At 51.4% G+C, this 22,919-nt stretch overlaps 1 protein-coding gene across 2 annotated transcripts in view; it reads left to right on the top strand.

Moving 5' to 3' along the window:
- The first annotated feature begins 697 nt into the window (after positions 1–697).
- The window catches only part of PlexA (plexin A), a 177,991-nt gene continuing 155,769 nt past the window's right edge, over positions 698–22,919 (top strand). The window contains exon 1 of one of the 2 annotated variants that reach the window (XM_084588546.1): positions 698–773. The gene's annotated coding sequence lies outside the window, so the exon portion shown is untranslated. Of the gene's footprint in view, positions 774–21,454; positions 22,223–22,919 lie in introns of those variants that run through there. The other variant, XM_084588540.1, reaches the window with a different exon arrangement.

Raw genomic sequence — 22,919 nt, 5'->3', positions numbered from 1 at the left:
CATATCGCTTCAGGCACCGTAGAATGTGGCGGCGATGCTATTTGGCCTGAAGCGCCGTCATTCTGTCAGCTCGTCTCCCAGCATCTCCTACAGTTCACTAACTCTCAGCAAAGCTGAATGACGTGCCTTGAAATGTTCGCGCTTCTCCATTTGCCGCCGCGCATGCGCAGATGTGGCCTTGCCCTATCCCGGAAAACGGTTCCGTTTGGACGGCAGCGCTGTTAATTTGTGCAATATAGTCGAAGCAATCAGAAGAAAAAAAAAAAAAACCCATCCGGAAATTAGCACAAAAAATTATAGACTACCTTCACGAGCTCCCGGATGCCCGCTCGTACATAATACCAGTTATCTGCTTTCTGCGCTGAGATGATAGTAATGCACGACCGTGCTCGATTGCTACCTGATCCCGATGAACTTGCCTAGGGTGTTTTTCTTTCCTACTACTAGTCTACTAATACTACTAAGTCCTTACTTAGGGGTATTCTTGGGGAGGGGATACTGGACGCGGGTTATGCCGGCCTAAATCGGGGTTGCACTCTTGGCGTCCAGGGGAAAGGGAGATGGGATGTGAGGAGGGGATGGGTTTTCTTTTCTCTTCACGTCTGCCGTGCTTGTCGCCGCGCTCACTTGAGATAGAGGGGCTTTACGCTCACTGTGCCGTTCCCCCCTTTCCTTTCCCTCCTTTTTGGCGCAGAAGACGAGAGCTTCTCCGGGGGAGGCTACTACGCAGCACTCGCTGCGGGAAGGGGGAAGACCGGCGCCCACGCACGCAGGTAAGAATGTGAAACTCTGTCGTCGTTTCCTCCATAGTCAGTTATTTTCATTTCTGCTTTGCGGATGTCTACTCCGCGCCAGCCTCGCTACCCGACCTCTCGCGCGCAGATTGTCGAACGCTGTCGTAACAGCGCCACAAGAGCCCCGTCGCGCCAGTATCGCGCAGTCGTCTCGTCGACCGTTCCACCAAGCGTGCGATGAAAAGGAGAAAGACGCACCGGTATTGTCTTCGACCAGACACAGGAGAAGGAGGTGGAGGGGACACTTTCCGCTCGACGACGTTTTGTCTCGAGAGGAAGGGCTCACGTTTTGTGGGTCGTCTGCGTGTTCTCGACTGGCTCGCTGCGTCGCCTCCGGACTTGTACATAACGCGTTGCTAGCAATTGTTTGCTTGTAATAGGTGACATTTTTTAAAGGCGAAAGTCTTTGTTGCCTCATCGTTGTCGTCAGCAAACGTGTCACGCTTTTGCGGCAGCTCTGATTGGTCGAGACGGGATGACGTCATGGAGGTCTCGATCAATCAGAGCACCACCACAGTATGCGCGAATGCGTGCCTGGTATAGCTATATGGCAGTCAATGATCAATTACTAATTAATTACTGATTATCAATCTCTCACTAATCACAAATGATTAATAATGACTAAATTAATTAGTAAATTGTTTTGTAGGTTAGCAGATAATTATTAATTACTAATCATCTGCTAGTCACTAATTAATGACTAAATAATCAAATTTACTAATTAGGGGTACTTGCGCAATTAATTGATTACTAATTAATCCCGCACACCGGGTAAAACCAACCGCACAACAGCAAACAAAACAACTGCGAAGATACAAGGAGCGCGATTTCGTCGCTGCCAAGTAGAATGCACTGAATGAATGCACTCGCAGAATGTGAAAGAGTAGTCGCTCGCTTTACTCGTAGCAGCACTCATCGCTACATGCGCAACAGTCGCGTAGCAGAATGCAGCACTCAGGCTTTCGCCTTTTATCACTTTGGTCGCCAAAGTGATAAAAGGCGAAAGCCTGAGTGCTGCAAAGTGTCCTCGAAATTTTTGTTTAGCAGTTTGTAATTCATCAGTTTTTCGTTGCAAGGTTTACCGTTCTCGGTAATCCAATTACTTTTTTCACTAATCGACTGCCAAAATGTCGTGTTCAGCAAATCTTCGGAGCGCGAACAAATGGGGTGCGTGGCATTTTAAGGCGAAAACCTTTCTTGGCCTATGAGTGGCGTCCGCAGGAACGTGCATTCTAGACAGAGCCATCGCCAATCCAACAGTAGCCACATAACAAGCCGATATTGGCTAAAGTGCCTAAAATTGGGTAATCAATAACCAAACGCCATAAGCCTACCCAGAAAGGTTCTGAATCGATCCTAAAGTCCAGAATCCAGTCCAATAGCCACATCACAAGCCAATGATGAATGCAGTGGTTATACTAAAATAAGAAAAATATAATAAAAATTTCGCAAAATAATTAAGGTATGAAAAGTGTAAAATTAAATGAAATAATCAATAAAGTAGTAAAAAAATGCTTTCGCCTTACCGCACATAAGTAGTCTTAAGTGCCGTCTAGAACCTTCTGCGTAACTTTAGGAAGAGTGCGCAAGGTTTTTCATACTTTAATTCAGCCAAGTTCCCTCTGAAGCATATACTTCGAGACACTCCTCAGAGTCCTCAGTGTGGCCGCAGACGTGTTCTCAAGTAAATGTTGGACAGCACGGCGAAAACTGCTAAAAACAAATACAAGGTGACATTGCCAACGTATGATACTGCAAGAGAGAGTACGTAAAAGAAGGCTAATGCCAGCAGCTTATAATTTCTTTTTATATTTATCCATGCCAATAAAACGTGGTTGAAGAGCTGCGTAGTAGTAATCTACTCTGTTCAGTTCAGTCGTTCAGTCGTGTCCGACTCTTCGTGACCCTATGGACCATGTCACGCCACGCTTTCCGGTCTTTCACCATCTTCCTAACATCACATAACTTCATCTGCAGTGCCTCGAGGATGCCATCTAACCATCGCGTTCGCTGCCTACCACTTCTCCGGCGACCCTCAACCTTTCCCAACATCAAATCTTTCTCCAGCGACTCCTCTCTTCTCATCAGATGACCAAAGTAGCTGAGCTCTAACTTTAGAATTTAACCCTCCAATGAGCAGTCAGGGTTTATGGTCGACAATATCGACTGATTTGATCTTCTGGCAGTCCAAGGAACTCTCAAGAGTCTTCGCCAGCACCACAATTCAAATGCGTCAATTCTTCGGCGGTCAGCCTTTTTCACAGTCCAACTCTCGCATCCATACATCACAACTGGAAAGACCATAGCACGAGTTATACGGATCTTGGATGGCAGACTAGTCTCTGCTCTTTACTAGGCGGTCAAGGCTAACCATTGCTCTCTTTCCCAGAAGCAGGCGTCTCCTAATTTCATGGCTGCAGTCTCCTTCCGAGGTAATCTTGGAGCCCAAGAAGAGAAAATCTGTCATAGCTTCCACTTCTTGTCCATTGATGCTCCAGGACTTGATAGGGCAAGACGCCATGATCTTTGTCTTTTTAATGTTCAGTTTAAGCCCAAACTTCTCACTCTCTTCTTGTACGCGCATCAGAAGTCTCTTGAGTTCCACTTCACTTTCTGCCATTAAAGTGGTATCATCCGCATATCTACTACTTCTCTTTAATTGTTCAGTTACTTTTCATGGGCTGCAATTGACCACTGAAAGCGGTTACATTCGAGTAATCGGGATAGCAATCGATTGCTTGTTTTCTTGTGTACAAAACTGGTTTCAAATTCGTCTTTTTGAATACTTACTGAGTCAGCTGACTGCTCGGTCATTACTTAATTTCATCTCGATATTAAGTAGATGCTATTTTGGCTATGTTTCATAGAAAGAGAGAGAGAGAGAGAGAGAGAGGGGGGGGGGGGGGGGGGGGGGGGTGACGTGGTAAATGCAGCTCTTCCAACTTACAAAGTAGTCGCGGGCGCGTTGCTCGAAGCATGATACAAGACACGAAAGTAAGGTGGTCTACTTCGGTGACCATTTTCTTTTTCTAGATGGGAACAAATCTCGGCCGCGTGTGCTGCAGTGGTGCTCCCGTTTGTGCGACGCCTGCAGAGAATAATTGATGCCGCAGAACTGAAAGGACTGAAAGTATATACGCGGAACCGCGCTCTTTCTGGTATCCAGGTTTCGCACTGTCCTGCAAGCTGCGCGCGCATGTTGTTATCGAGGCGTGTGTGATATATAACGCGCTCCTGTTCCCGACAGGCATCCCAGACAGCGCCCTTGTTACGACGGCATGGCTCCACTTCTTTTCCTTCGTGCACTCGCTCCTCTTTGCAACGAAAACATATGGCGATAAGCATGAAAACAATCAAAACGAAAGCGGCACCAGTTTCTTCGGTACCCCGACTTGCCCTTGAGCTCAGTTCGTATCTGCAGAGTCGAACATACTATGCGGCGGCATTGTTTAATACCGCGGCAGTGTTGATGGGGACAGGGGGCTCAATTTGCATGCGTTGGGCCCGGAAGCAGCGTGTCTGGCTACGGACTAGTTCCATACATTGCTGGTTAGTTCCCGCGCTGCATTGCATTGTATCTGTTTTGGAATGCGCATGCATCTCGAAACATGCGCGCTTTCGCAAACTCTCCGCGTTTCCTGCTATAATCTCGCACTGCATGCAATTGTTGCACTGGTTGTGCGCTGACGACGTGTCGAGGCGCGTTGTATCTCGCGATCCTCCTTAATTGAGCAGCGAACACGCATTTCCGACACATTTTCTGTCTGTTTCGCTCTTCTGCTGCTCGGATTTCTGGACGAAAAAAAAAAAAAAAAAGCATTAGGCTTCCGGTTCTGGCTCCCCGTGCCTACGAAAGAGAAAGCTTGCATAACTGACTGCGAACATATTTTTTTCTTCGTTCCATTCTCTACCGCCTTTTCTTCTCGTGTCTAATACCTAAGGAGGCGAGACAAGAAGACTGTTCCGCCCGGCTGTGAGGGCGCCGACACAATGCTTTTTTTTTTTTTTTTTCTCACTTTGCCCGTCTCCCCTTACGCCTCGGAGGACATCTCGACGTTAAGGGCAGCCGCTGCGTTTTTATTTCTTTCCTTATTTTGGTCCTTTTGCGTAGACTGCCATGTGTGCCTCCTGAACCGTAGTCTTTATAATGAAGCTCTCCCCGTCTGCTGAACGGCGCCCCGTATGGTGGCTCTGTTACGTTTCTTGTTTATTTGTTTTTCACCGCTTTTGAGGCGGTGGTTGTATCGAGGCGTGGAGCAACAAATCTGTTCACGCTGAGCGACTGGAACAGCGTATCGCGAGATCAGTTGCGTGCTTCTGAACTATCCAGACGTGAGAGTTCTTGCAGTCATCGGATTGAAGCCTGCATTGGTTACCACAGCCCACACGAACAGATATTGCAGCCCTTTCAGTGCGCATTTAGTCGATCCAAATCTCGCTTTATATGCGGCCTGTGTTTCGAATGTTTTTTTTTTTTTTTTTTTTTTTTCCGTAATCCGAATGTTTAACAATCCGACCTTGTATTTATCTACCTACCCCATCTGTTCTTTCCTCTAGTGGATGCATGCACTTACCGGGTGCATTGAACTCCGGCCGCCCTCTCGTTGTCGTTAATGTCTTTTATTTATTCGCGAAATGAGGCTGTGGCACGATTGTGTCGTATAATCTTGCAGTGTCGTGCGGTAGTCTCACAAGAAACCCGTAATACTTCTCAACTGTTTCTTTCTTTTTTTCGTTGTGTGTACGTGAGTGTGTGTGTGTGTGGGGGGGGGGGGGTCATATCCAAATAGCTAATGGCTCCATGACGTCACCATCTTCATCGCTCAATGCCTCTTAACCAGCCATAGCGGCACGCGCATAATTACACCGGTCGTTAACTGATTTTCGGTCCGAACTCTTTTGCAGGAGAATAACCGCGGCGCAGCTAACCCTGGTTGCCTCCTCGTGGCGTTATTCTTCCGTTCGCGTTCTTTCTCCGCCTGTCACATCCGGCCTCTTCTCGACTGCTGACCGATCTGGGTGACAGAGTGGCAGCGGGGTTTGGTTCTACCCCCTTCCACGCGTCTATAAGCGCAGTCGCGTGTTTAACATGATCTTGTTTATATTTTAAAAAAAAAAGAAAGAAAAAAGAAAAGACGAGAACAGTGCATACATCGCAGTGTCGACACACCTTTTGCGTCACATCGACACCCCCAGCCATCAACCCTTAAATGACGAAGAATTTGCGTTGGCAATTCTTTCTGCACAGGATTTTTCATTTTTATTATTTTCTGTAGAGGGGGCGTGCTCCCATTTGAACCGCGTGCGGTTGCTTGCAGCAGTTTTCGGAAACACCTAAGCAACAACAACAAAAGCATTTCTATTCGCTCGTTACGAATAGGGACAGGCAGGTACGAATTAGTGACATTGTGGAGGTCGCACAGGGAAGCCCAACACGGCCCCTTTAATCTGTACCTGCCTGCTTTTCTCATTTTCCTGTTTCGGAAATGTTACCTGTATATCTTATATTCTGTCATCGAAAACGTGGGGTTGAATGCCAGTTTTCCGTTGAGGCCTGTAATGCAGCTTTCCTTTTCTTTTTTCCCTTTTCTTGTTCTCCCGCTGGAGGCGCATCAGTCATCTCATTCGGGAAGCAGAGCGGCACTGTATTGCTTTTCGGCGTCTGTGGGCACAAGCCTAAGCGTGCACAGCTTGTGTGGTGTAGCTGCCTGCGCGAACTTTACAACTGCAAGTCCTCACCTGGCTTTTGAGCCTTTTGAGGTTTCGATGGACGTCGGAACAGAAAGACTCCGTTTCATATCTCCGCATTTGCTGACGACGTCGCCACTCGGTTCGAGGAGGTCATAAGTGAAATGACTCCCCTCAACCTGGGTGAGGCGCTAATGGCCCGCCGAGGGTGTTGGCCCTTGAAGGGCCCCCTGCGGTGGGAAGTGAGTTTATATAGACCGCGCGCTACCTTCCTTTCTAAACTGCATATGACCATCTTTCTCTGGCTCGCACCGCACCCTTCTTCGCTGTGGCCCCCGCCGCCCGCCCCTGCTTCGTTTTCGTGGTATATTTTTGCTCCTGCCTTTCAGTGTTAACCGGGGCGTATGCGTGCGCGCAGTGCTCGCTCTCCGCCGGGCCATTTTCGTCGCTCATTTTCACCTCTCCAGTTTCTCTCTTCCGCGTTTCGCTCGCTCGTTTCTGAGAAGTGTCTCCGGTCTCGACACGGTGGGATTTTGGCCGCTTCTGCCGCCGCCCCTCTCAGTAGCAGCCTAGCGGGGCCGGGGCGTCGGTTTGAGGCGTTCATTTTTTAATACCTTGCCCGTTCGCTCGCTGGTCTTCTGGTCGCAGTGCAGTCTCGGCATTTTGCGTGCGCGGGCAGTAAGATTAGAGAAAACAAACAAAACAAAAAGGGCAGCTGCGCATCGAGCTGGTGATCATTTGGCGCCCCCTTCATTGTCGCGATCTTAAGCTTTGTCTTTTATTTTTTTTTGTTTTCTTTTCCGACCGAAGGAAGGGCTTCTGCGCGCGTCCACTTTTTTTGCACAAAGCCTCGGCGTTCATCGCAGACACGCGGCACTTGCGACGTCGAGGTCGCGCTGTTCGAACGATTCTGCGGCACCGTGGCAGTTGCCACCATCCGCCGGAGGTAATGCGTTGCACGCGGCCTCTACAGCGTGCGAAAGATGAAAGGGTTGTTTTTTTCCCGCCGCTCGCCAAATTTCTTATCGGTCCGTCCTGGACCGATGCCTCCCTTTCCTTTCCCGTAGTACGGACGTCCATCAGTGAGGAAAGGCTTTGCACCGAAAGAGCTTCGAGGCGGCCTTACTTGTGCGTGTGTGCGTGTGTGGTCTTATTACGCACTTGCATCGAGGCGACGGCTTCGGCAACGAACGACTTCGGGCGTGACTCGGGTCACGCCCACTCGCGTTCCTTCAGACACCGCGGATGGACGGGCGCTTCGGAAGCGCGCCTTTTGAATGGCGCGCCGCCGACTTGCGAAAGCCGGTCGACCTCGCCATTCATCCCAGCGCAGCTGAACCTCGGTGCGCGTTGCGACGGACAGCTGCAGTGCCGCGTTTCCTGGTCTCTTTTTTTCTTTTCTCTACCTTGGGGCTGACGGTTGGAGGCTGCCATCATCTTTTTGTCTCGCTTCTTCATCGTTCGTTCTTTTTTTTTTTTTCTTAGTGCGTGCGTATGCGTCCAGGAAGTGTTTACCGTGACCGGGAAGGTGTTGTCCTAACCTTAAAGCGGGTGAAAGGAGGACGCCGCAGTTTACAAGGGGCCGATGCATGGCACCGTCTGTTGGATGCTTTACGACCCTCCTCGTTTCGCACCAGTGACCAGTCGTGATGGTGGCTCACGCATCCGTGGTAGAGGCTGAGACATACGACCTTAGTCATGTCAGGAGTTAGGTGTACACCTGTTTAGCGCTCGAACCTCGGGTCTACAAGCGACACACGGCGACAATGACAGGCCAGGGTCTTGAGTAACCTGTAGAAAAAAAAATCTGCAGCTGGTAACGAGCAGTGCCTCCCTTACGCGACCGACCAATCGCAACAGCAAACGAAATCACCTTTTTGCTGCCCGACTTCAGACCTTTGCATTTGGGGGCTCCCTGGGCCCTGTCATATTCTTCGCTGGACTGTCGTGTGCGCCCCGTGCTAGCACTGTGGAATTTGCAGCCCAGGGAGAAGGAATTTTGGCAACCACCGGCCTTCGCCCGCTGTAAAAGTCTATATGAGATCAGCAATAGTTCTTGAGCTAGTAATTTCGTCTTGCAGTTAGCGTGGTTACGCTTCAAGAAAAGGTATGAGCGACGGACATATTTTTGTCATGGAGGAACGCTGTGTCGTGGTCACTGCGGACTAGAGTGTTGCTCGACTGAAGCATAGTTTCACCGAAAGGCTAGGCAGCGTTTCGTGTGCCGTGTAATCGTTCAACGTGGTGGAATATTTTGTACCCACAGTTTCTATGGTGACCAAATTCCACTGGCTAGATCCGGTGGCTTTATTCACTCTGTCCAAACATCCTTCCTCCGACGATGCATCCACAACGACATCGGGCCTACCACTTGGCGTGAAAGTCGGCGGTATTTTTGCCAGCTGTGTGAAAGGGAGCACTGGGCGTTGGATGGGAAACGTAGCGCCGTTTATCGTTGCGGCACCAGCGTGCCGTATTTGAAAGCGAACGGAGAAGGGGGTGATAGATGCTGCCTACAGCTCTCTCGAGGCTATACTGTGTGCAGTCAGAACGGCAGAGTTACAGCCACCATAGCAGAGTCCAGGAAGTTTTATCGTCAGAGCTGTGTCGCGTTATGGCCGAGCCACAACGTGGAGCGATTTTTCCCGCGGCAAACCTTGCGAACTGCCGCCCGGCGGCCGTTCGCCGCCGATCAAGACGGGACAGATAATTTCGCCGGGCGAACTGCCGATCCTGGGCGCGACCACCGTGAGATGGCAGCACTTGCTGCCGCTCCGCGCCGGCTGCAGCTGCGAGTCGTGCGCGCCGACGATACGAAAAACTTCAGAAAAGTGTGCTAAAGTTGCTCCCGTAAATATAAGCCAGATGCCAATACTGAACCCTTCTTGAGGATCTGAGCCGTACCGAGTGACTGATATAGAAGCGACGGCTGCGATGCAAGCAAATTTCTACTCCTGTTTCAGAGAGACGCGCCTGCTGTTGCTGCGGGGTCGGACGTATCGGACGCTGTTACAAGAGCTGTGGGGCGCAATTTGAGCGCTGCCTATTTTGTGTGCTGCTCTTGAAATGTCATTTAGTGTGAAAAGTGCGTTGTTTAAGCGGACCCAGCTCGTGCGTTTTCTCACTCGGGCGCTGACGCTGCCGGCGCCGCCATTATCCTTAATGATTTCTACCGTCTCGCCCGCCTTCCGCAACGCCCTGCGGTGAAGTCCTAGGCCCCGGTCTTCCAATCATATATCAGTGGCGTGCAATCCGTTCCGAGCTTCCAGAGACGTTGGTTGCGAATTTGTGAGGCGTGAGCATTACAAGCGCATACTTCGCCCCTAAAATCCTTCGCTACCACGGCGCGGAGCTGTATTCCTTCCTTTGCTCACTTTTAGGCACCGGTGATGTGTCGGCACGCTCAAGTAGGAAGCCGTACTGTGTGCTCCTTAGCAGAGACACTCGGCCCGATGGGGTCCACCGGGTTCGACGACGTCCGTTTGTGAACAGCGTCGCACCACACGGAATGGCAGAAGGCTCCAGGTACAGGGTGATTACGGCTATACGTCATGGCAGTACTTTGAAGCCGTTGGTTGGAGGGCTCCTTTAGAGTTGCATTTGCGGCTTCATTCAGCGCTCCGAAGAAGACGAGCTTTCTTGGTTTTATAACCCTACGTTGCCGCATTCGATTCTTACGGCGGCCTTATTGTGTCTCCTTGAATTTCGCCTTCGCGGGCGCGCTTTCCATTGCTTTCCAACGGTGCGTTCCTCCTTTTGCCTTCATCTCAGAGAAAGAGAACAGATGTCGCTCTGAACTGTGCTGTCGCGTTGTGGGGTCATATCCCATTCACATATCGGGCTTGGGGAGCCGAGTACGCGTCTCGCCTCCTTCGTCTCTCCGGGGTCTTAGCTTCGGGCGGGTAGCAGAGGCCACGGTTTCTCGGGATGCCTCTCCGTTCATCTAGTGGCCGGCGGGAAAGTCCACAGCTGGCGCACGGGCCGAATGGGCCCCGGTGGACCGGTCGTAAACCACGGAGGTGTATAGTTCGCCAATGGGAAGGCGCAAGAAGGTCCTCTGGTCGCCGATCGAACATCGCCTTTCATTTCTGGCATGCGCGCAGCCGGAACCCTTCCTGAAGCGAAGTGCGTTTTTTCCAGCGTCGCCGCGCCGTTGGGGACGCATCTGCGCAGATACCCGCGTGTCACTGCTCTAAAAGTTTGGTTCGCGTCTTTGATGGAAATCGAGGGAGGACTCCGTAAGGCGCCAGATGGGCGCTGCTTCCTCTTTTTCTCACGCATCCCACTAGCAGACCGAAAATGCTTTTTATTTGAGAACTGGCCACTTTCATGGCGTATAGTAGCAGTGGGCGCGTTTTTGTGACTCAGTTAAAAATTTATGCCGTCTTCGAAACTAGTCCGTGCTTTTTTTTTTTTTTCTTTTTTTTCTCTCTCTTTTTTCTTCTTTTTTGTTCACGGCTCTGTGATGCGTTTGTCATGGTAACACAGCCCTGACGCGTGGCCTCTAAGCGCTCTTTCGAAGCAAGCCGCTGCTGTTGGCAGTCATAAGCTTTGAAGCAGTAAGGGTATGCATCTTAACCGAGTTCTGATCCTTCTGATGCGAAGCGAGGTAAACTGCGTGACTCGGAAGCACCCTGTGGGCAGTATTTTTTTTAATATATCGGCTGTATGTCCGATAACTCTGCGTCCTCAGAGACTATCTGTAAGTGCGGATTTTCATTTTACTGACACATTCCTCGGATGCCGTAATTTCGTCGGAACTCCATGCGCGAGTGTGGATGCTCGTTTCTCGTGTTTGTTGACATGACCTCCGATGCGAGATGGACGAGGTGAATTGTGTTGTTGTTTTCCTCTAAACTAATGTCACATACCCACTCAGGGGGATCGACCAAGGATTTCGGTGCCGAGAGATCTTTAGAGATGTATATTTACATCGGCAAAAATAAAATGTTTGCTAGGAAAGGTAGAAGAAAAACAAAAAAAGATGAAACACCGAAGAAATCGTAACGCACACAGGAGGAGAGCACTGAGATTTGTAGCCATTGATTAAAAAAAAAAAGTATATTAGCAAGGCAAACGTTTAGATTTCATTAAAATGTTTTAAATGGCAGTAAAAATAGACCTGTGGTACCTGTGGCTTTGCGTCCTCGCTTTCGGAAAGACGGCCGTGTGGTCGCCGTCGTCATTTCGTGGGCCGCAACAGAGTTTGTCGACGAGGAGTAGAGGTTTCTGTCGTTGTGGGCGGCGACAGCCATCGATCGCGCCTTGGACCGTGGCTCACAAATGAGGAGGCACAGCGTGCGACCCAATCACGGCCCAGTTAGCTGGACAATCGATTAAAGCTGGCAATTAGTCTCCACGTCTCCTTTTGCAGAAAGACGCGCGCGACCGACAGCGCAACCGGCGCTGAGCTTACGGGACGGAGGGGAAGGGGTCACGGGCGGATAAGCGAAATTACGTATCTGCACCCTCCCTCTCACCGGGTCCCGATCGGAGACCGGGCTAATTAGGACCCTAGAGGCACTGAAAGCGGCGAGGAAAGGGGGGAAGTCGTTTGCACTGTATGAAGCTTGTTTGCAAGGGTCTGAGTAGACTTTTTCAAGCGGGACGATTGAGCGTAGTGCGGCTTTTTGTAGGGACTTGCGTACCCCTGAGGGCCGTTTCGTGGCGCCCCCTGTGCGGCTGAAGTTCCTCTTTAACTTACTATCTCCGCGTGTTTATGTGCCTGGCGAGATTTGCGCGCGCTTTTCGTCTCTACACTTGCAGGGCTTCACTGCTATCCCAATCGCTTCCGGCAACCATGCACATTACAGACAAGAAAGCTCTAAATGTGCTGCAGCGGTCAAGCCGCTGAGAACTTGCAGCGTGGCCGCGACCATATTTGTGTTCCTCGTAGAGCAACCATACTCTCCATGTAGACTCACTACGACGGGACGTCAGTCATATGTAGTCCTCCCACTGTCTGACCGTTTGTTGCGGGGACTAAATGGGCGCATTTAGCCCCAGTTTGTCTACTTTTGGTTTTGTCAAAGTGCGCACCTGTTGCTCTTCGTCCTAGGTGCCCTTCTTCGCAGCGCTGTCAAAACTTTGGCAGCGCGGAAAGAAAAGTCAGAACTAAGAGAACATGCAGTTTAAAGGGAGCGTGGTGGCAGTCCACTCACAGAGGCTACGCAGACAGCGCGGTGTCTTCAATACAGCTTGCGGTAACCATTGGAGTCTACAGGCACTCGTAGACGCTGCCTGTGCACAGAGTAGGGCGCTTAAAGAAGAAGAAAAAACAAATTAGTTGTGGCTTATCTCTGGTTAACCCTAGTTGAATTGCGAAAGCAACGGCGGAAGCTTGTTTTGCCTGCTAAGTTATTCACCTACGTGCCTGCGTGTCGTAGGGGTAACGAGAATGCAAACGGTTCTGGCAGGCTGATTCTCAAGTCACCCTCCCATATGAAAGGAGCGACCCGAGTTGGCAGCTCCTGCCCGTAGCATAGGGGTAACGTGAATTCAAACCTTCATGGCAGGCAGAATTTTTTTATGTGAGACCACGGATACGGACTCGGCACATAGCGACGAGCGGTTAGACCTGGCGTAATATCGTTTTCGCAATAAAAACAAAAAAAAAAAAACGCGCTACATCTATTACGAGTCAGGAGAGAGAGGTTACTAATTTCTGCCTTCCTTAATTATCGCTTAACGAAATCTGAAGCATTTTTTTTTCTGCCCTCTTTCCATCCTTAATGTCGCCACCATTAGCAGCAGTCTAGTTAAGAGAAACTCGGAAGCACTTCAAACTGCCATCCCGTCATGCAAGCGGAGGAAAATGCTACTGAAGAAGGCGAACGTAAATGTAAAAGCAGATACAAAAATAATTACGGAAAGGGCACGTGCTTGCAAGACAAAAAATAATGAGAAAAAAAAAACAAAAAAAAAAAAGAACCTCACGAGCGCTGAAAGTACAGGGGAATGACAAAACCGGCACGGCGTGCAACCTGGCGTATACATGCGATGGCTGGTCGCGCACGGCACTTTTTATTTCGAGAGGGACGTTTGATCTGCTACAGCCGGAGAGGAGAAGGTGGGGTCTGACGGGCACCGCTTCGTGCCCTTCCTGTACAAGCTCCAGCGCTCCCTCTCGACCGCCTCTGATGTCGGGTGCGGTGCCGCCAACGTTTGTTTGAGTTCTTGCTTCGATTGTCTTCGCGCCGCGGAGCGGCCGCCTGATTATTTGCCGCGCTTCATCGATTGCGCCTGGGCGCACGTTTGCTGTGTGTGTGTGTGTACTGCCGCTCCAATTTCGCTCAGCCTCCTCCTTCGGTGTTCAGGCTCCAAGATGTGCGTCGGCAACACTCGATGCGTCTCGAGCCGCGGGCTGCCGTTGCTTCTTCGTTCGCCTTGTCATTGCTCATTTCTTTCGTTACGGCTGAGTCGCCAAGCCGCCGCTTCATCTTTCCACTTCCTATTTTTCCTCTATTTTTTTTTCTTTCACTGATCCCGTGTTCCCCTGCGGTACGTGGAACGCTCTCTTTTGTCTTCGCTAGTGGCGCTCCAGTTTTTTTGCGCGCGTAGAAGCGTGGCTTTCCTCACGCTCGGCCTACGCGCGGCCGTGGCACTGGTTCTTGATTGGCTCCGCGCGGCCGTCTCGGTGTCTTGTCCGTTTGGCTTTCTTTGCGTGTGTCCGAGCATCTTCGCCCTGCTCGCCGGGTTTGGTCTCCCGTCGTTGTTGCTTCGCGAGCGTCGATCGTGGCTGGAAGGAAGTATTGCGGACGGATGAGTTATCGCTTTGGATCGGGCTGCTGCTGCTGCTGCTGCCGGTGTTCCCGGCTCTTTTATTTCCTTTTATCGTTTCTTTTCTCGCCCCTCGCGCAATTCAGTGTCGTGCGCACTCTCCGGCGATGAGTTGGCTCTTGTAGACAATTGACGAACTCGAGTGAGCTGAAGCGGAGCTGTTCGTGAAGAAAAAACAGCTATGGAGTCAACAGTAGCGTCGAATGGCTGTGAAGTGCGTTTTTATCTGTGGAGGCGTTTTTGCTGTTTCGTTTTTGTTTTTGTTTTTCTTTTAAACTACTGTTCATCAGTGGTTTTGGGGTTGACCTTCAACTCCATAACCCCATGACCGCTCGCCGGCCTACTTCTTTTCTCTACGCGTTTTCTCCTGTCACGTTCGCCCCCCTTCTTCCTTTTTTTCATGAGCGCGTTCGAAGCGATTTGAACTCTAGTGTTCTTTAAGACTGTACACAGAGAGGACGCTGTGCACTTCTCTATGCTGGCCTTTGCGCTGTTGCAATAATGTCCAATCTAGTTGCCCAAGTCTCCATTTTGTCGACGCTTCAGCGTTGGAAGCGTCGTTTTTCTCTTCGTGAACACTGCCGTTAAGCCCCATTTCTTACCACCAGTCACATTTCGTAATTCTACGATGATGCACATGTGTGTGGTGTTGCCGAGGGCCGAATATTAGGTCAGTGAAAATGAGCAGGGCGGACACTTTCAGTAAACGGTGTCTGGCCGATCGTCGCTCGGACACCGCCGACCAGGCGTCTCCGCGAATATATGTAGCCTGAGTGCTTGCTTTCTCTCGACCCGTCATCCGGGGACGCAGCCTCGATGGGGGTATTCATCAAGGGGGGAAGGGAAGGGAAGGGAAGTGTTTCGCGCTGCTCCAGAGCCGTGACAGCCCCTCCTAACCTTTTGTTCACTTTGTCTACACTGCTCGGACTTTGGCATCTTCAAGGCGCTGGCGCTTCGATACGTCGTTATGTGTAAGAACTTGCTGCAGCATTGTCTTTTCGTGTGTGGAGAGCCCCGCCGTGGTGGCGAAGGGGTTAGAGCGCTCAACTATTGTGCCCAAGGATGCGGGATCGAATCCCGGCTTTGGCGGCCGCTTTTCGACGAAGACGAAAAGCAAGGCGCCCATGGGCTGTGCGATGTCAGCGCGCGTTAAAGAACCCCAGGTGGTCGAAATTTCCGGAGCCCTCCACTAGAGCGTCTTCCATAGCCTGAATCGCTTTGGGACGTTAAACCCCACAAAACCAACACCAATAACGTGTGGAGACTGTGGAGGAACGTCGCTGGAGCTGAATCATCCCAGTGACTAGAGTTACTATATAGGCAAAGCCGATATAGTAACTCTAGTCTTGACCTGTCTCGACAACAGCGGTCCAGCTAGTTCCGGGCGGCCATTGCAGCCTCAAATACCGTGTAATATCGTCTCTTCTTAGCTGGACCGCGTATCGCGACCGCGCCGTTGCGCTCTCTTTTAAATAAATCAGTAGCTTTCTCTGCGCAGGATGTAACATATATATATCGTCTTCCACCGCGCGCAGCCGTTTTCCTTAATGAACGGCATCCTCTGAGCACGGCGCCGAAAGCCGAAATTGATGGCACCGGCCCACGGAAGCTAGCTTCCAGCGCGAGCGCACGTGCCCGCCAGCGAGCGAACTGGAGCCCGCAAAAAGCAGCGCCATTACGGTTTTATGAGCGCGCGCCCGTGTCGCCGGGCCGCCAATCCAATGAAGGGCCGGCCGCGCTGACGCAGGCAGTCGATCCCCGTCGCTTTTCTGGACGGCTGAGTGGCGGACGCGCTTGCTCGTCTGTCTGTGCGTCTGTGTACGCGCGTTTGCGAGCATGCCGAGCCTCCTCGCAGGCATTCCTTATTCACGGAGGGCGTCCGTTATCCCTTGCGCCATTTGGAGCTTGCTGTGTGTCGTCGAATCGTGCCGAGGAAACGGGATTTTTTTTTTTTTTTTTTGTTTCCCTCCTCGTTTTGATTTCTACTTTTTGCTTGCTGGGTCCTGAGCTCGACTGTGAGAACGAAGAAGGATAGTGTCGCGTCGGGCAATGCCGGGTACGGCATTTATCGCGAAGGGTCATGATTCTGCCCCTGCCGCATTTATTTTTTTCTCTCTCTCTCTCCGAGATATTCGCTAGCGCCCGTTTCCTTCGTCTTTGTCGTCTTTCGGATCTAGCGTGCGTTGCGGGGCGGTCGTAATACTTGGTTCGTTTCGTCCTATTTGCGGCAGATATTTATAGTAGCGTGCTTCTTTGTCGCGGGCCCTCCTCTTCAGTCGCGGCAGGCATTGTTCTGCTTCCAACTCCTTCCGTTCCCTACCATTCCTTGAACTCCCGCGCCCACGCGCGATTTGAATAGACGCAATCGGAGCGCGCCGGAACAAACGAATACGTTCGACCGCCTCGTGAAGCTCAGTGAAGCTTTTTGAAATGCGGATATGAAAGAGAGGAGAACCTGGCTACTGCGATCATGCACGAAAGGGTTGCCAGTAGGCGTCATATGGGAGGGGGTGATGGAGGAGAGGGAAGCAGTTTTTGCGTCGATGCCTTGTGCAGACCATTTTCTTCGGCCTGCTGCAACCGCTGCAGCTGCTGTTGTAAGGACGGCCGTCTTCGTTCCACCTTGCTTTGCTGTTAGGCTCATCCTGTTGCGTTGGACGTCGGGGCAGCAGCGGTCGCCATTGATACCGGGACGGGGACTCAAGGCAAACGGGTCTTCCGCACGCGAAGACTCCCGCTGCTCTTCGGCTGCCGTCGCATTTTCTTTTGCCCTCTCTCCCTCCCTCTTTCATTTTTTTTTTGTTTTGTTTTCGTTGCGTTGTTTCTTTGTTCCTCTCTTGTCGGATCGTCGCTGCCGCATTCTTGAGGCGCCGCGGCGCGCTCGCAGGTGTTTGGCGGCCGAAGTGGTGTGCGTGTGGCGGACTGTCTGGCTGGCTCACTGTACCGTGTCAGTGCAGCGAGCGAGGTTTCCGCCGTCGTCTCCATGAATGGAACGCCCAGGCGTGGAAATTATTTAGCTGTAGAGTACGCTCTGCGTGTATCGTCACGCCCGCCGACTGCAAACACGTTCGAATAACAAGCTAACCTGGTGCTGTAGTCGTCGGCAGTGCACTGTGAAAAAGCGATGGTACTTTTAGCCGTACTTCCGTTCCAGTCGTGGTTTTGCTTTTGCAGGTAGCCGTTGTTTGCTTGTTGTGTAAGTAAGTGCCCATGGCACGACTGAAGCACTCGAGACGACAGTAGGCATCGAAGAAGTCAACCTGGTTGTCTTTCTAGTTTTCGCCGTCACGGTATTCGGCTGCCAGGCAGAAAGTGCAGTCTATAGGCACGGAATCCATGCTTCATTGCTGGAGGCGAAAAACTGATCTGCTCCTCGGGAAGGCAACCTCGCCGAGTTAATCCTATCCGCGATTCGTACGAATTAAGCACGTCACCATAATTATATAGTGCTCGCGCTGTGCGCTCTGAGTAATACCGCAGGGGAGGAATCCAAGTTATCTTTAGGCCGTCTGGGCATGCAGGGATTGGGTAAAACTATGTAGTATTGCAATGGATATAGGAATGCCAACAACGGAAAGCGTGACATTCTGCACAATCAGCGCAACCTATAGCGTATGCCAGCTAGATCGAGGGTGCGGATCCAACTGCGATATGCTTTCGCTGGACAACTGGTGCTTTCTATCGGGGCCGCAGTAGCGCATTGGTTCATACTAGCGATATCGCACCGCGTGCGTGTTGGGAGCGTCTCATCACTCATCAGCGCCTGATGAGGGTTCTGAAAATCGCAGCATGATTCTCAGTGCGAACTTGAAAAGACTCAACTGTGTGTTGTACCCTGAGCGAATAGAACGCATACATGCGAAACTACATAAAGCTAAATTTTTTTAGAGCAGATCGATTATTTCACAATGCTCCAGCAATGTCGTCCCTCTGTGCAGGGTAACCATGAACACACTAGAACGAATTGTGAAATCGTAATACGTCATTACAAATTCGGAGTGATTATTAAAGACCGCTAAATGCAAAGAGATGCGAGTCGGGAGCGCGAGCCATTGCAACACATTTATGGAAAGCTACCGAGGTATTTTTTTTTCCCGCTTTTGGAGAGTCCCTGTGGAGGGGGGCCAGTTGTTAGCGAGTTCTTCGAATCTTCGAAGACAACTGTTAAAGTATGGTAAGTCATATCGAAGTTAATCTGTTTTATAAAGGCCACGATATATGTTCGCTGAAAAGCCGAACACACTCCCGAAGAGCGCATTATCCGCTCGGTACTTCTCTCAATCGCGCAAGATTCTCGTGTAGTCGGAGATGCTGCCGCGCAGCTAGCTACACTGCCTGCCTGGAAAATACTGCCGCTCAAATGATACGAACGTTTACGATGGAAATAGTTCACACACAGCATGATAAAACTTGTTTACACACAGAGACGTGACACGTCACGGATCGCGGACGTCGGAGACATCTGCGCAGCCGTCTGCCTCAGTGCGCCGTTCTCTTTTCTTCTCTTGCCGTGAAGTTTCAAAAGTGCTTCTTGAATGCAGTAGTGTCTGATCCTTTTAGATGGCTCTAGCGGCAATATGAGTAAGTAAATATAATGCACGCAGCAGCGCTTTAGGGTACACGAAAAGCTTGCGCGATTCGAAGAAACACTCAGCGGATAGTGAGCCCTTCGGGGGCATGTCTAGCTTCACTACTTTCCTTTATAGAGGCATTTAAAAAATAGACTGCTTTCAGAATGACGAAGCATATACTATATGATAGCAAGTGTGACAGATACTGCACCTTTCCCTTCCTGTAAACCAATTATCTTTATCTTTGACCAGGGCACAAAAACGCAGGCGTGCCTACTTGCTGTGGGTCAAAGTACTTGCTGACATATCTGATTTGGGAGTCGCCTATCACAACAGTGGTCGCTGGTTGAACGGGAAATTTCCAGTCGACGCTTCAACGTCCTTCCCCAGCCTATCACGGCATACGAAAAAAGAAATATTCCTTGGGATTGATTGGGAACACTTTCGATGAAAGTCAGACGTGGTGAAGAAAGTATTTGACGTTTTAGCCGCGGAACCTACTTCGCCCGAAGAAAACCGTCGGGTGCCGGTCTGGCGGCTGAAACGTCACCTTCTCCCTTTCTTCACCACGTCTGACTTTCTTCGAACGTATATGCACTGTTCAACAGTATAGGCTGTTCTATGCGTCCGTACATCACTTGATCCGACCTTGGTTCTGCATACTGCTGCAGAGAAAAATCAAGCTACTCGCGTCCACACCTCAGCCTCAAAGACACTACGCACTGGCAGGCTTGTTGAATTTCGGTACATCCTCTATATCACCATCTAACCTTTGGCTGAGCTTGCCAAAGTGTCAGCCGCCCTAATCCTTTTCTAGTGGGCCAGGCTTTAGTGGATGTAGCTGTCTGCACTTCCAGTGAGTTATATCCATCGGGCTTCTTTGGCGTCCTTCGAATATTGAAGAGAGGCATACTTTCGGAGTAAGCTTCCGGTTGAAGCGGGTCTTCCTTTGAGCTTAGATGGGACTCGAACCCACAGCGTCACCCTTGGCAGCACAGCATCGCGGCAGCCTACGCTTTAGCGCGCGTCCTAACCGATGTGCGCGACTGCATTGCACGTCTTGGCAACCGCTTCGGGTTTTAATGGAAACGTAAGCGGGTTTCGTCAGTGGCGCCCCGCGTGTGCTTCGCCGAGGAAGCGAAAGCGCATTAAATATGAATGGCGCCGGGGAAGCGGCCGGTGGTCGATATCGCCGCGCGCGTCTCCGAACGACGGAGCGGAGGCGGCTGAAAGATGCTTTCTCGAACAAGGAGACCGCGGCTTTCGCACGGGAGCCGCATCGTGATCCGCGCGCTCTCGCAGCGTCGATGTCACGCTCTCAACCTAACCTTAAAGGGAGGCGGCGGCGGTTTTGCTCTGAGTGCCTGAAATATTCAAAGCGAGCTTTTAGCGCGCCCGTTGCTATTACTGCTGCTTATCTATTTTTATTTTTCTTTTTTTTTTCTTACTCCACGTGTGTATCGGCAACACTGTCCACACTCAGCGGCCGAAGGCGTCGCCGAGCCGACGCTTTACCTGAGCGCGCAGTCTCCGAGATCCCGCGGAGTGTATGCATGCTTCATTCTGAATAGAAGAACAGATGGGTAGCACAGCCAATCGATACACAGTCGTAAGATGCTGCGACTCCCCTTTCGGGGTGTTAGGGGGGCTTTGTCGGTTCGCGGGTGCCGATCAGAGAACATACAGAAGAGGAGGCTTGAGATTGACGCTAGAGATGGCCTTTGTTTGTTTTTGTGTTGCTCGCGCGCGCGCAATCTTCTGCGCTTTCTTTTTCGCGGATGTTTTCCCCGACCGTCTGAGCTACTCCTAGGCTGGGAGTAGTCGCGGTCACTTTACGGCGTACTTGCTCTTTTCTTTGCTCAGCTCAGCTCTGCCTGTCTGCGCATTGAAGATAGTCGGCGCTGCCTATTGTTCCTTTTTTTCTGCTTCTTCTTATTTGCGCACACCTTTTCTCTGCTCTCACAGCCCTCTCACGTCGATGCATAATGGTGGAACGTGCGGGCGAAACAGAAACGGAGCACCCCGTCATATATTTATCTGACGCATTTTCCGAGGGGCTGTGGAATGAGAGGCAGCTGTGATCCTGCACGACAGATTCCGGACTCCGCGAAGTTAATTATTGGTGGTGCGTTCGCCCGGCACAGGCCATTTTCTTTCGTTTCCAATCCCGTGCCGATTTGCACTGGCTGCTTCGTTGCAGTCCTCCCTTGCGCTCGGAGCCCTCTTCTCTCCGGCGCGGAAAGAGAACGGATCGGAGGGCCGAATAATGGACGCTCTAGGGCGGCTAGCAGCACTTCCCCCTTCCCCACGCGCGCACGAATGCACACATGCATAAAGGACTACGATCTCCCCTCGCTTCGGAGTTAGGAGAAAGAGGCTGCCGCTGTAACAATGGCCCGGGGAGACAGTCGTAATTAGAAATTCAGCGGAGGGAAGAACGGGGTGGTTCTTCCGACGAATGCGGTGCGGGATCCGCGCCGCGGTACCCTCCACCGGCGGCAGATGGAGCCACCGATGGGAGGCTTTTCCTCCTCTCTGGCTTCTTCTGGCTTGCCTCGCTTGTCGAGTCCTTTCTCCTTTTCTCTCTCTCGCTCGTCCGCCCACATTCGGGGAGTCGCCCGCTGCTGCCGCCGCAGAGGCGCGTCGGTCGCCGTTGTGTTTGTGCGCTGTGTCTGGGCGGCGGTGTGTTTTGTGGTGGTGCTTCGCGATCTGCCCAGCAGGGATTCCGTGCTGTTCGGTGGATAGCCCTGACGTTTTGCCGTCGTCTCCTCGGCGTGTGGACGTGGTGCTACTGCCTCGTTGACGTTGCATTGGGTGGCATTTTCTCGTTGCCGAGGACGGCATGTGACAGAGAGGCTAGTAGGCGTCCCCGGTCGAAGGATTGCTGTGCCGACGAAGCGGCTCGCGACCGAGCCGAGCTCGTCCGTTCGGTTCCGATCCCTTTCCGTGTGGATTACAGGTGCGCCCGAGCATCGGGCGGGTGCGCGCTGCCCGGCAGTCATAGGGCTTCCGCCGATTGCGTGTGTTTTGTGAACAGGTGCTGCCGGCCGCTACTGCCTACATACCAGCGGTCCCTTCTGATCGGCTCCTCCCTGCCGCCGCCGTCCGAGCGTGAGGCGCGTCCCTCTCTCTCATCCCTGTAGAAAAACCAGCTCGCGCCGAACACTGACCTTGCCGCCGCGGCTCGCTAGCCGTTCCTCTTTGGTGTGAGCTGACGGCGTCGGGAGTGGTATACGTGGTGCCGTTTGGTGCTCCTGACTACACAAGCTTTTTCCGTGTGGTGCGACCGAGCTGGTTTTCCCACTCATGCTGGATTAGACTCTTCGCAACTTGGCGTCGACGTTTTTGTGGAAGCTGCCTGGACATCACCATATCTCCCTCGACTTTCTGGTGAGTCTCGTCCGTATCCGCCTCACGAATCATGCCGTTTGACCGTTGCCAACTCGGGCGAAGAACTGGCCTGCGTAAGGGGCTGATTAGTTAAGATTCCCGGGATGTGTCCCATAGGTACTTTTTTGACTTCTAGCAACCGCAGTGAGTCTTTCAGGCTATAAGCCAACTTTTACTTACTTTTGAGAAAGCTCCCTCGGCCAGCTCTGGGTTTATAAGCGTATATAATCGAGCGGCAGTAAACTTCTCTGTTACATATTTGTTAACCTAGTACTTCCGCTTTAATTTGCATTAACTGCTGTCAGGTGTTTCTTTTTTTTTTTTTCTTTTGCGCCTTCTGTCTTATTTTCAGTCCATGAAGGTATTCTTGCCTACATAGGAGCTGCAGTCGTCGATCGCCTGTCAGAGATGACAAGTGCTTCCTCGTGGCCACCGGTGTGCCGTTGTCCGACTGGAGCGGCGGGCAAGCTCCGTTGGTTTCTCGAACCGCCCCTTTGTTCTCTTGTCTCCCGTCACGCATGGTTAAGCCCGGACATTTTTGTCCCGGCTGCCGTTATCTGTGCACTGCTCGCTCCCGCGTCCCACATGTGCCGTCGGTCTGCGGTTTCCGCTTCGCAAAATTTGTGCACCCTCCTTTCACCTTCACATTTTGTCTCCTTCGCATTCACCGTAATGACCCAACCTGTGTCACGTTTCG

Source organism: Amblyomma maculatum, chromosome 1 (genome assembly GCF_055883805.1).
Source record: "Amblyomma maculatum isolate TAMU_Amacu chromosome 1, ASM5588380v1, whole genome shotgun sequence".
NCBI classification, from domain to species: Eukaryota; Metazoa; Arthropoda; class Arachnida; order Ixodida; family Ixodidae; genus Amblyomma; species Amblyomma maculatum.
Note: the sequence above shows the minus strand (reverse complement) of the source record. Positions and strands in the feature narration are given on the sequence as shown.